This window comes from Balaenoptera ricei, chromosome 1, assembly GCF_028023285.1.
Source record: "Balaenoptera ricei isolate mBalRic1 chromosome 1, mBalRic1.hap2, whole genome shotgun sequence".
NCBI lineage: Eukaryota > Metazoa > Chordata > Mammalia > Artiodactyla > Balaenopteridae > Balaenoptera > Balaenoptera ricei.
Window position 1 is genome coordinate 182,920,500 of NC_082639.1, and position 13,353 is coordinate 182,933,852.

Consider the following 13,353-nt stretch of genomic DNA (forward strand, 5'->3'; position numbering starts at 1 on the left):
AATTCTTCTAGGTCTTTGTTAATCATTTCTTGCATCTTCTCAATCTTTGCCTCCATTCTTATTCCGAGGTCCTGGATCATCTTCATTATCATTATTCTGAATTCTTTTTCTGGAAGGTTGCCTATCTCCACTTCATTTAGTTGTTTTTCTGGGGTTTTTTCTTGTTCCTTCATCTGGTATATAGCCCTCTGCCTTTTCATCTTGTCTATCTTTCTGTGAATGTGGTTTTTGTTCCACAGGCTGCAGGATTGTAGTTTTCCTTGCTTCTGCTGTCTGCCCTCTGGTGGTTGAGGCTATCTAAGAGGCTTGATGGGAGGCTCTGGTGGTGGGTGGAGCTGACTGTTGCTGTGGCTGTCACAGCTCAGTAAAACTTTAATCCACTTGACTGTTGATGGGTGGGGCTGGGTTCCCTCTTTGTTGGTTGTTTTGCCTGAGGCAACCCAACACTGGAGCCTACCTGGGCTCTTTGGTGGGACTAATGACAGACTCTGGGAGGGCTCACGCCAAGGAGTACTTCCCAGAACTTCTGCTGCCAGTGTCCTTGTCCCCACGGTGAAACAGAGCCACTCCCCGCCTCTGCAGGAGACCTTCCAACACTAGCAGGTAGGTCTGGTTCAGTTTCCCCCAGGGTCACTGCTCCTTCCCCTGGGTCCCAATGCGCACACTATTTTGTGTGCGCCCTCCACGAGTGGGGTCTCTGTTTCCCCCAGTCCTGTTGAAGTCCTGCAATCAATTCCTACTAGGCTTCAAAGTCTGATTCTCTATGAATTCCTCCTCCCGTTGCCGGACCCCCAGGTTGGGAAGTGTGACATGGTGCTCAGAACCTTCACTCCAGTGGGTGGACTTCTGTGGTATAAGTGTTCGCCAGTCTGTGAGTCACCCACCCACCAGTTATGGGATTTGATTTTACTCCGATTGCACCCCTCCTACCGTCTCATTGTGGCTTCTCCTTTGTCTTTGGATGTGGGGTATCTTTTTTGGTGAGTTCCAGTGTCTTCCTGTCGATGATTGTCCAGCAGCTAGTTGTGATTCTGGTGTTCTTGCAAGAGGGAGCGAGAGCACGTCCTTCTACTCTGCCATCTTCGTTCCTCTCTCTATATTATTATTGTATATTGGCTCTTGTAGATGATCATTGTAGTTTTGTTTTTTTTTAATTATGTCACATTGCTCTAAAACTTACTTTTTTTTTAAAGCAAGTAGGTAAATTACTTGCAGATCACCTTGACACTGTCAAGTCTTGGTGGTGTTTGTTAATCTTTGCTGATGTAGGTCTGTTTTAGTTTTGCCCGTCGTCATGGGATGCAGCCTTTGTTTCTAAGATACGCTTCTTCTGTTGGTTAATTTGTGTGTCGACTTGACTGAGCCACTGCATATCCAAAATTTGGTTAAAAATCATTTCTGGGTGTGTCCTTGAGGGTCTTTCTGGATAAGATTAACATCTGAATCAGTAGATTGAGTAAAGTGGATTGTCCTCCCCTGTGTGAGTGAGCCTCATCCAATCCACTGAAGGCCTGAATATTACAGGCTGAGTAAGTAAGAATTCTTCCTCTCCGTAAGTCTTCAACCTAGGCTATCAGCATCCTCCTGCCTTCTGTCTCAGACTGAAATTTACACCATTTGTTTTCCTGACTCTCAGGCCTTTGATTCAGGCTGGAACTAAACCATCAGCTCTTCTGGGTCTGCAACTTTCTGGCTACAGATGTTGAGACTTCTTACCCTCCATAATCACATAAGCCAATTTCTTATAGTAAATCTCTTTATATTTATTATATATCCTATTGGTTCTGTTTACTTGGAGAACCCAGACTAATAGAGTATTTGTATCCCAGGCATGTCCATTTTAGTGCCTACATTGAAGACACATAGTTCTCATCTTGTACACCTCATGTTGGTTGAGCTCAAAGCCCAATTTTGTCTCTCAATCACCAGGAGGACTCAAATCTCTTACTGGCTCTCTAGCTTCACAAACAAGCATTCTGAAATAAGTCTTTTGGAGCACTGAACATGTATGGAACTGAGAGAAATAATAATGTAGATTTTGAGGGATTTCTTTTTTGCTGCTATATTCGCTCTAGAAACTTGCACTCAGCAATTCAAACCATGATTATATTCTCCACCCAGAGAGAGCTGCCCTCTGCTTTTCCATGATTTCCCTGTGCCACTGTTTGGAAATACGCCTGAAAAACTGGGATTTCCAGATTGAAACTGATTACTATTTAGCTAGATTACTAAACGAATATATGAATCTTTTTTTTTTTTTTTTTATGAATCTTTTTATACTCTACATTTTTGTCAATAATCAAATTAACAAGTCTATGAAGACTTTTTGTTGTAAAGTGAAGAATTTGGTCTCAACCAAAAAGAAAAGGTCTAGGCTTGGTCCCATGTCCTGGGAGGTAACCTCTAAACCCTTGGAATTTCCCCACTGATAGGAGTGTCTATTATTTATGGATCACACCTGATAGTGATAGGAGGTGGCTCATGGTAGGCTCCCCAACTATGTAATGTCATTTCAACCTCTACTAAGTTGGGGAGCTGGAGACTGAGTTCAACCAAATGGCAAATCAACCAATCAACCATGACTATGTAGTGAAAATTCAGTAAAAACTCTGGACCTCAAAGGTTGAATGAGGGACTTCCCTGGTGGTTCAGTAGTTAAGACTCCGTGGTCCCAATGCAGGGGGTCAAGTTCGATCGCTGGTCAGGGAACTAGATCTCACATGCTGCAACTAAGATCCCACATACCGCAACCAAAGGAGCCTGCGTGTCACAGCTAAAGATCCCAAATACTGCAACTAAAGATCTCACATACCGCAATGAAGACCCGGAACAGCCAAATAAATAAATAAATAAATACTTAAAATAAAAAAAAAAAAGATTGAATGAACTTCCCTGGTTGGCAGTACTCTGTGTATGTAGTCACACAGTATGTCTAGTGGTAGATAATGGTGTCCATGACTCCATGGAAGAGGATGACCAGAAGCTCCATGTTTGGTCCTTTCCTAGTCTCTTCCCTTTGCATTTCTTATTTTGGCTGGTTCTAATTTGTGCCTTTTCTCCGTAATGAATGTATCCACAAAAATAAGGTTTCAGTAAGTACTGTGAATCTTTATAGCAAATTATGAAATCTCAGTGTGGTTTTGGGAAACCCCTAAATTTGCTTTTGCTTTGAAAAGTCTTGAACAGACTCAGCAGTTTGGCTAATGCCAGGTAATGAGTCAGAATAATGTGGCAGCAAAATATTACCAATTGCAGATCTTGAATTCTATATGCAGAGAAATTATCCCTCAAAAGTGAAGGAAAAATGAAGACTCTCTAAGACATACAAGAACTGAAAGAAATCACTAACAGACCTGCCCTGTGAGAAATGTTAAAAGAAGTTCCTTAGGGAGAAGAAAAATAATCCAGGTCAGAAACTTGGATCTACATAATGAAAGAAAGAATATTGGAGAAGGAATAAATGAAGGTAAAATATAATATTTTATTTCCCTTATTCTCAATTGATCTAAACTATAACTGTTTAAAGTGACAATAGTAACAAGCTATTGGGTAATTGTAGTTTATAAATAAGTAAAATGAATGACAGCAATGTCACAAAAGACAGGAGGAAGGAGTTAGAAATATTCTGCTACAAAGTATCTGCACTACACATAAAGTGGTATAGTATTACTGGAAGGTAGACTTAGCTTAGTTATAAATGTAGATTTCAAACCACTAAAGATAACCACTAAATTTTTTTTAGTGTATAATTGTTGTCCTAAGAGAGGAGATTAAAAAAAATCAAATAAAGGCTCATTTAAATCCAAAGAAGAGAAGAGAAAAACAAAGAGTAATTGCAATGATTCGAATACTTTTAAAAACATGGTAGATATTAATCCCAATGTATCTGAAGTCTCTTCAAATGTTAATGATCTATATACATCAATTAAAAGACATCAATTTTTAGAAAAGATAAAGACACAACTATATATTTTCTATAATAAAGTCATTTCAAATATAAAAACACAAACAAGTTATAAGTAAAGAGATAGAGGAAGATATGCCATGCTAATGCTTATGAAAAGAGATCTGGAATAGCTATATTCAAATTTTTATGATAAATTGAATCATAAAAAATAATGTTCTGAAAAAAGAAAGAAAGAGGCACAAATGGTTTCACTGATGAATTCTACCAAACACTTATGGAAAAAATGATATCGGTTTCCTACAATCTCTTCCAGGATCTATAGCAGAGGGAAATGTTACAAACTCATTCTTTGAAACCACCATTATCCTAACACTAAAATCAGGTAAAGACATTGCAATAAAGGAAAACTACAGACCAATATATCTCATGAACACAGATGCAAAAATCAATGAAATATTAGCACACAGAATCCAACAATGTATATGAAAAATTATATATGATGACTAAGTGGGATTTATTCTAGGTATGAAAGGCTAGTTGAAAATTTGAAAATCAAATAATGTAATCCACCTTATTGACAAGATAAAGAAAAATCATATAATCATGTCAATTGATACCAAAAAGCATTTGACAAAATCCAATAACTTCATAATAAAAAATAAAAATTCTCAGCCAAGATTAGAGAAATTCCTCAAGTTGATAAAGAGCATATATAATAAAAACTATAGCTAATATCCTAATTAATCTTAGTAACTGGGTGTTTTCAGCCTAATATTGGGAACAAGGCAAGGATGCCCTTTCACCACTTCTAATAAACATCATACTGGAACAAGAAAAGGAAATAAATGATATCATTTGGAAAGGAAGAAATAAAACACTTTTACTCTCAGATGTATAAAAAAGAGACAACAGGCCCAAAACAGAGTCACTTGTGCTAAGCCCTACATCAGCAAACCAAGACTTAATACCTAACCTAACTGCTGTCTCAAACCCCCATCTAACCTTTAAGCAGTCAACCTGGAATTACCTTGTCAGCCCCATGGAGGTAATCTGCCCAATAGGTCTTTCTGTTCCCCTTAGGTGGGCAACCTTGCCTATAACAATGCATTTTTTGCTAATAATTTTCTTTTTTCTGTCCCATTTCTGCCTTTAAAAAACTTTTCTACAGCTCAATGGAGCTCCTTTCTATTCATTTCTAGATAGGATACTGCCTGATTAATGAATTGTTTAATAAAGCCGATTAGATCTGTAAAATTTACTCAGATGAAATTTTGTTATTTAATAGATTTGGTAGCAGTGGTGGGACTGAGGCAGACTTCTGACAGCATTCAGGGTCAACAAGAAAGACAGGCATGGTGACTGTGAACCCTTTGAATGCACTGTCTTTCTCACCCTCTCTGAAGGTCATGGGTAAGTTCTCTCTTGGTTCTGACTTCGCGTTCTTTGGGTCAAGCTCCTGATCTGATTGGCTTTCCAGTTCACAGTTCCCCATTTATGTGGAGCCCCTAGTCTGCAGTCCCCATTTGTCGAGGTCTAATGGTTCAGCCCTTTCCCCCAGTCCCAAGTACCACAGTCATTGCTTCTGATACATTCAGGGCATTCTATTTGTCTGTCTGCAGTAACTTCTAAACCCCAGCTCTTGGTTCTGTCTGCAGATCCCAAACTGGGAACTTTTGACAGTTTTATCTGCAGTTTGCCCTCTGTTTGTAATTCTTCCCCAGATTCCACGTTAGGAATTGCTGGTAGCAGCTGTAGTTCTCTGTTATTTGGAATCAGTCTGAAGTCTCTATTATTTTGTGTCTACTGGCTCAAGTCTTTCCCCAACCTCCAGTTTGCTGGTTATTACTGGTTTGTTAATGTGTACGTTTAAATAAACTATTGATAACAAGGGTCTCAGAAGCCAAAAAGCTGTCAAAAACAAATTGGTGGCCATGGATCAAGCATTTAGGAGCTTTTTTGAGCATTAGGCACCTAACTCAAAGATTCCCTTATCAGGAAAAGTTGGTCACTGAGCAGGTTCCATTGACAGTAAGTCACCCACCAACCTCAAGTGCAATGAGGTACTCTATAAAACATCACACCATTTTCAATCTAGCAGCACATCCCTTTTATGTATTACTTTGGCTTTGAGAGACCCAAAGGCTTAACTAAAATAAATAATAATAAAAGTGGAATCCTTAAAATCCAGCATTAAGTGCCATCTTCTGGCACACCTGCTTATTTTATATCTAAGAACTGCAGCCCCAGAAGCTGTAGACATATACAAAGATGAAAAAATCTTATACAAACAACCTAGAATTACAATGGCCACTATGGGGAGCCTTCCAACTAGACAAGATCATTCATTTCAGAAATGCACTTGAAATAAGGGCTACTATATCAAACAAGCAGAATGGGATACCTATTTTTATTGGTATACAGAAACTTCCAAAAGACTTCAAAATTCCAAAATAGCTTCATTGACAAACTTGTGGCAAAAGGCTAATGACAATTTAAAGACACAAGGCCATAAACAAAGTCTGTCAAACGATTAGCCTTACAGCTACAAAAGCTTCAAGGCCAGAGACCTCAAAACAATACCCAAGTCTCCCCCATTACACCCACCTAACAATCCATCATCAAAATGCTGGCCCAGAAATTGATGTCTCATTTGTAACCAACTGGGACTCTGGAAAAGAGATTGTCTTCAAATGGCCTATGCAAATTTTTCAACATCAACTCCACACGCCCATCTCTACATTCAAAGGAGGGCCCCCAAATAGTCCCCTCCAGAGCTGATTAGTCTCCGAGGGATTTTCTGGTAAATGGCTATATTATTCTGCTCAATAGCCAAGGGGAAACTAAAAATAAAATTAATAAAACCCCTTGTCAAATTCTAGTAAATAGAGCTACCCTCTCCAAATCAGACCCCACTCAGAACCTGCAGGTGGGACCCTGGAAAAACTGGCAGAAGTCAACAAAGTGTAAGAATTCTTACCAGGGTCAGGATTCCCGAAACTCTGTCTGTAGTGTCCTGTTGAGAGAGGAAAATAAAATTTAATAGAGAGACCTTCAAGATGGCGGAAGAGTAAGACGCGGAGATCACCTTCCTCCCCACGAATACATCAGAAATACATCTACACGTGGCACAACTCCTACAGAACACCTACTGAACGCTGGCAGAAGACCTCAGACCTCAGACCTCCCAAAAGGCAAGAAACTCCCCACGTACCTGGGTAGGGCAAAAGAAAAAAGAAAAAACAGAGACAAAAGAATAGGGACGGCACCTGCACCAGTGGGAGGGAGCCGTGAAGGAGGAAAGGTGTCCACACACTAGGAAGCCCCTTCGCGGGCAGAGACTGCGGGTGGCAGAGGCGGGAGCTTCGGAGCCACGGAGGAGAGCGCAGCCACAGAGGTGCGGAGGGCAAAGCGGAGAGATTCCCGCACGGAGGCTCGGCAACGAGCAGCGCTCACCAGCCCGAGAGGCTTGTCTGCTCAGCCGCCAGGGCGGGCGGGGCTGGGAGCTGAGGCTCGGGCTTCGGTTGGATCGCAGGGAGAGGACTGGGGTTGGCGGCGTGAACACAGCCTGAAGGGGGCTAGTGCGCCACAGCTGGCCGGGAGGGAGTCCGGGAAAAAGTCTGCAGCTGCCAAAGAGGCAAGAGACTTTTTCTTCCCTGTTTCCTGGTGCGCGAGGAGAGGGGATTCAGAGCACCGCCTAAACGAACTTCAGAGACAGGCGCGAGCCGCCGCTATCAGCGCGGACCCCAGAGACGGGCAGGAGACGCTAAGGCTGCTGCTGCCGCCACCAAGAAGCCTGTGTGCGAGCACAGGTCACTCTCCACACCTCCCCTCCCGGGAGCCTGTGCAGCCCGCCACTGCCAGGGTCCCGTGATCCAGGGACAATTCCCCGGGAGAACGCACGGCGCGCCTCAGGCTGCTGCAACGTCACGCCGACCTCTGACGCCGCAGGCTCGCCCCGCCTCCTCTGTACCCCTCCCTCCCCGCGGCCTGGGTGAGCCAGAGCCCCCGAAGCAGCTGCTCCTTTAACCCCGTCCTGTCTGAGCGAAGAATGGACGCCCTCAGGCGACCTACATGCAGAGGCGGGTCCAAATCCAAAGCTGAACCCCGGGAGGCCTGCTAACAAAGAAGAGAAAGGGAAATCTCTCCCAGCAGCCTCAGGAGCAGCTGATTAAAGCTCCACAATCAGCTTGATGTAGCCTGCATCTGTGAAATACCTGAATAGACAACGAATCATCCCAAAATTGAGGCGGTGGACTTTGAGAGCAATGATTTTTTTTTTTTTTCCTTTTTCTCTTTTTGTGAGTGTGTATGTGTATGCTTCTTTGTATAGCTTCGCTTTTACCATTTGTCCTAGGGTTCTGTCTGTGCTTTGGTTTTTTTTTTTTTTTTTAGTATAGTTTTTAGCACTTGTTATCATTAGTGGATTTGAAAACTTAAAACTAAAAGCTGCTTCTTTGAGAAGATAAACAAAATTGATAAACCATTAGCCAGACTCATCAAGAAAAAAAGGGAGAAGACTCAAATCAATAGAATTAGAACTGAAAAAGGAGAAGTAACAACTGACACTGCAGAAATACAAAAGATCATGAGAGATTACTACAAGCAACTATCTACCAATAAAATGGACAACCTGGAAGAACTGGACAAATTCTTAGAAAAGCACAACTTTGTGAGACTGAACGAGGAAGAACGAGGAAGAAATAGAAAATACAAACAGACCAATTACAAGCACTGAAATTGAGACTGTGATTAAAAGTCTTCCAACAAACAATAGCCCAGGACCAGATAGCTTCACAGGTGAATTCCATCAAACATTTAGAAAACAGCTAACACCTATCCTTCTCAAACTCTTCCAAAATATAGCAGAGGGAGGAACACTCCCAAACTCCTTCTACAAGACCACCATCACCCTGATACCAAAACCAGACAAAGATGTCACAAAGAAAGAAAACTACAGGCCAATATCGCTGATGAACATAGATGCAAAAGTGAAACTTAAAAGCTTTTGCACAGCAAAGGAAAACATAAACAAGACAAAAAGACAACCCTCAGAATGGGAGAAAACATTTGCAAATGAAGCAACTGACAAAGGATTAATCTCCAAAATTTAAAACCATCTCATGCAGTTCAATATCAAAAAAACAAACAACCCAATCCAAATATGGGCAGAAGACCTAAATAGACATTTCTCCAAAGAAGATATACAGATTGCTAACAAACACATGAAAGAATGCTCAACATCACTAATCATTAGAGAAATGCAAATCAAAACTACAATGAGGTATCACCTCACACCAGTCAGAATGGCCATCAACAAAAAATCTACAAACAATAAATGCTGGAGAGGGTGTGGAGAAAAGGGAACTCTCTTGCACTGTTGGTGGAATGTAACTTGATACAGCCACTATGCAGAACAGTATGGAGGTTCCTTAAAAAACTAAAAATAGAACTACCATACAACCCAGCAATCCCACTACTGGGCATACACCCTGAGAAAACCATAATTCAAAAAGAGTCATGTATCACAATGTTCATTGCAGCACTATTTACAATAGCCAGGACATGGAAGCAACCTAGTGTCCGTCGACAGATGAATGGATAAAGAAGATGTGGCATATATATGCAATGGAATATTACTCAGCCATAAAAAGAAATGAAATTGAGTTATTTGTAGTGAGGTGGATGGACCTAGAGTCTGTCATACAGAGTGGATTAAGTCAGAAAGAGAAAAACAAATACCATATGCTAACATATATATATGGAATGCAAAAAAAAAAAAAAAAGGTTTTGAAGAACTAGGGGCAGGACAGGAATAAAGACGCAGATGTAGAGAGAGAATGGACTTGAGGACATGGGGAGGGGGAAGGGTAAGCTGAGACAAAGTGAGATGGTGGCATGGACTTCTATATACTACCAAATGTAAAATAGATAGCTAGTGGGCAGCAGCCAAATAGCACAGGGAGATCAGCTCAGGGTTTTGTGACCACCTAGAGGGGTGGGATAGGGAAGGTGGGAGGGTGACGCAAGAGGGAGGAGATATGGGGATATATGTATATGTATATGTATAGCTGATTCACTTTGTTATAAAGCAGAAACTAACACACCATTGTAAAGCAATTATACTCCAATAAAGATGTTAAAAAGAAAGTAATATTGCACGTTCCTTTCCAAATCCAGACCCATTTGTTATTAATTAATTCTCTCCCAGAGATAGCTATTGCCTTCTTGCTTGCTTTATTTTGTGTCTTAAGAGCTTGGCTTGGCTTTTGGTTATTTCTTTTGTCTCTCTTTAGGAATCACTCTGGATATTGTGAAGGAAGTAACTTTTGCACCCTCTCTGGGGACATTTGTTAGGTCCATGGAATTGTATAATATTGCCAGAATATTTACAGTTTGTCCTGGCTGAAATCTGATATTTGAAAGGATTTAATAACTTCATCATCAGAAATGTGGCCAAATTGTAAGCTGATATTCAGAGCCTAATTAAAAAAAAAAAAAAGTTTAGGCTTTCTCCTCTATGCTAGATGTACCCAGAGAAAAAGAAATATAATCCAACATAGGTGGATGGGTATGCCAGTCCTTTATCTTCAAGGCTACAACCCAATTTCTTGAGGAATTAAAAACAACTATCGTTATCTAAAAAATCTTTATAAAACTAGAAATGCAGCTCTAGAGGCAGTTCAAAGTATACCTATTCCTTTTACGAATCCCCAAAATTTCCTTACTTATCATAAAAAGCATGTAACTTGCATTCTTTCCCAGTGCCTTTGAGATATGAAAGTTAAAGTACAAACTTTGGGGAGAACTTTCTTATCAGAAGACGAACAAACAGGGATAAAGGGCATTTGAACCTTGGGCAAATGGAAAATCTTTTAAGGGCTTCTCCACAGATATTAGTGAAGGGCTTTAGCCATCTGAGCACGTACCCTTAACTGATTCTATCCCGAGGAAAAAACACTTAGATCAAACTTCTTTTATAACTAGTGAGTTATACATTATTTTACCTGTCTCATGGCTAATATTTTAAAACAAAACTATAAGGTCCCTGGCTTCATCTGTCCATATGTTTATGTGTGTCTATATATGTGTTGTAGGTATGTGGTATGTAGTATTTTTCTACCTCCACATGATATCACCAAAAATAATCTGTGAAAGTGCTCTATTTGTTTTAAAAAGAAATAAGTGCTTATATGAATTGAAGAAATATAACAAAAACTAACCCAAATGCTTTTCAAGGTAGTATAATCTAGGATTAATGTTTGGTAAATTAAAGATTGTTTGTTTGTTTGTTTAGTTAAAACAAGCATATCTTTAGAGTTATCAGCATTAAATATAGTACTTTTATTCTACCTTGGCTTAATAGGTCAAATGGATTAATGTTATACAAAGTTTGATAGTAATAATAATAATGATAATAGCTTGAGATAATGACTAACTTTATCTAATGTTTCACAAAGTTTTTATTGGTTATCGAAATATAGTTGTTAGGAACACGTAAATTAAATAGATGTAAGCAAGATAAAATGTTGTTAGGTGAACTATTAAAGTGGTTCCCCTCAATCTTTTTGGTAACTTAAAATCTTAAAGTTTTGCTAAATTAAATGATGAGTTAAGTTAAATTAATATCCAGATCATTTCCGAATAAGAGAAGATATCAAAACATTATTTACTGAACTTAGTAAAGGTTTATCTACTTTTGACTTTTTAATTGCCAAAAATATTGAGATATTTGTGTCTGTAAATAAACATATTTTATGACATATTGAGAAACTTACTATGAAAAAGTATACAGTTTTAGAAATTATAAAAAGTATTTATAAATTTGTCAAGTCACAGAATACTACTATAAAGAAGAGTTCACAATTGCTTACTTCTTAGCATTCACTGGAAATTAAGGGCTTCTAAGGGTTAAAAAATTCTAATATATGTTATTGAAGCTACTAGAAATAATAAGGGAGACATTTCCATATGCATGCAAAGTAGGATGTATGTTTTTGGTAAAAGAAGGTATGAGAAATAGAGATACACTTTTTTTGTTGAGGGAAAAGAAAGTAATTTTGTCCTAAAGAGAGGCTGGGAAAGAGGGAAAACATAGTACAAAATCTGAATGTAAAAAGGGAAGTTATAGAAGGTTTTATGGAAAAGATATCTTTAAAAAGAAATTTTATACATGGTCAGGGCTGGCTAAACTTGGAATAAATTTCATAAGTAAATTCTAATATCAAAAGTAAGCTACTGCAAAATTAGAATTTGATTTTCTCTCTGGTAATAGGGCAAAGTTTTATTGGACTATTGGTCTGTTCTCGATAAGAGACTATAAAACGCTTTCTTTTACCTTTTAAAATAATCTGCCTAGAAAACAAGAATTATGTTCTTATTAAAATATTTTTCTGTGTTCAGAAAGCTGAATCTTCTCTACTAAAAAGAAAGCTAAGTTTTTAAAACTACTTAACTTTCTTCATTTGCTTTTAACATCTTCTATTGTCACTTTGGTTAAATATATAACTAAAAATGGTTTCACAGTAAGCTATGATCCTATTTGACCAAGTGTTTTAAAACCTTTGACATTTTTTGACAAACTTGTAAAAATCAAATTTCAAATAAAGTCTGACTCTGAACTAATTTTTAAAATTTCCAGAGGGCCCCAGGAACATCTCAAAGAATATATTCTATCTCCTTATGAAAAGGAAGATATTAAACTAATTTGGCTTATTTAATATGTTAAATTACATGGGAAGAATTTTCAAATAAAAAGTAACAAAAAGCCTTCTTTATGTTGTGTTTGTATGGGTATATGTTAAAAGTGTTCCAAGAATTATGTGAAATTCCTAAAGTCTGATATGTCCTGGTATAATGTTATTATAATTCCAGTTATGGTCTTGAAATGTTGTATATTGCAGAAATAACTATTTCTTTATCAAATGAATTCTAACAATGGGCATTTTTAAGTTTTTGTCATTAGCCAACTGTTATCGTTTTACTCTGAGGCTTTGCAAAGGTGTTCCTGTAAAAATACTTCATCTTTAAAGAGATTTATAGACAGAACTCTGATAGGACTCTAGAACACAGATTTCTGATAACTTTAAGATCATAAAACTGAACTGGTTGATAATTTTTAGAACTAATGGAAAAACTGGATTCAAGGAGAACAAGAATTAAAATACATGGGACTAAAATGAACTAAAAAATATGATTATAACTTTTATGACTTTTTGCTGGTTCTTTTATTTTTTGTTTTTCTACATTTAAGAACACTTTTAATCTTTTCTCTTAAAGTTATCAGCAGTTTGGTAAGATATATCTTTGTAAACAAAGATAAAACATTGACTTTTTCCCCCCTACCTGATCCCTCCAGAATTTGGAAACTCTTAAGTATCTTTTTCATAGCATTATAGTTATTTATGTTATTTCAGGAAGAATTTGTTCTTCTTATTACAGGACACAAT

At 38.4% G+C, this 13,353-nt stretch overlaps 1 long non-coding RNA gene across 1 annotated transcript in view; it reads right to left on the bottom strand.

Moving 5' to 3' along the window:
- The window catches only part of LOC132354148 (uncharacterized), a 208,000-nt gene extending 200,610 nt beyond the window's left edge, over positions 1-7,390 (bottom strand). The window contains exons 1-2 of the long non-coding RNA XR_009499189.1: positions 7,174-7,390; positions 6,885-6,920 (exon numbers count right to left, since the gene is read on the bottom strand). This is a non-coding gene — a long non-coding RNA (uncharacterized LOC132354148). The remainder of the gene's footprint in view (positions 1-6,884; positions 6,921-7,173) is intronic.
- Positions 7,391-13,353: the final 5,963 nt, after the last annotated feature.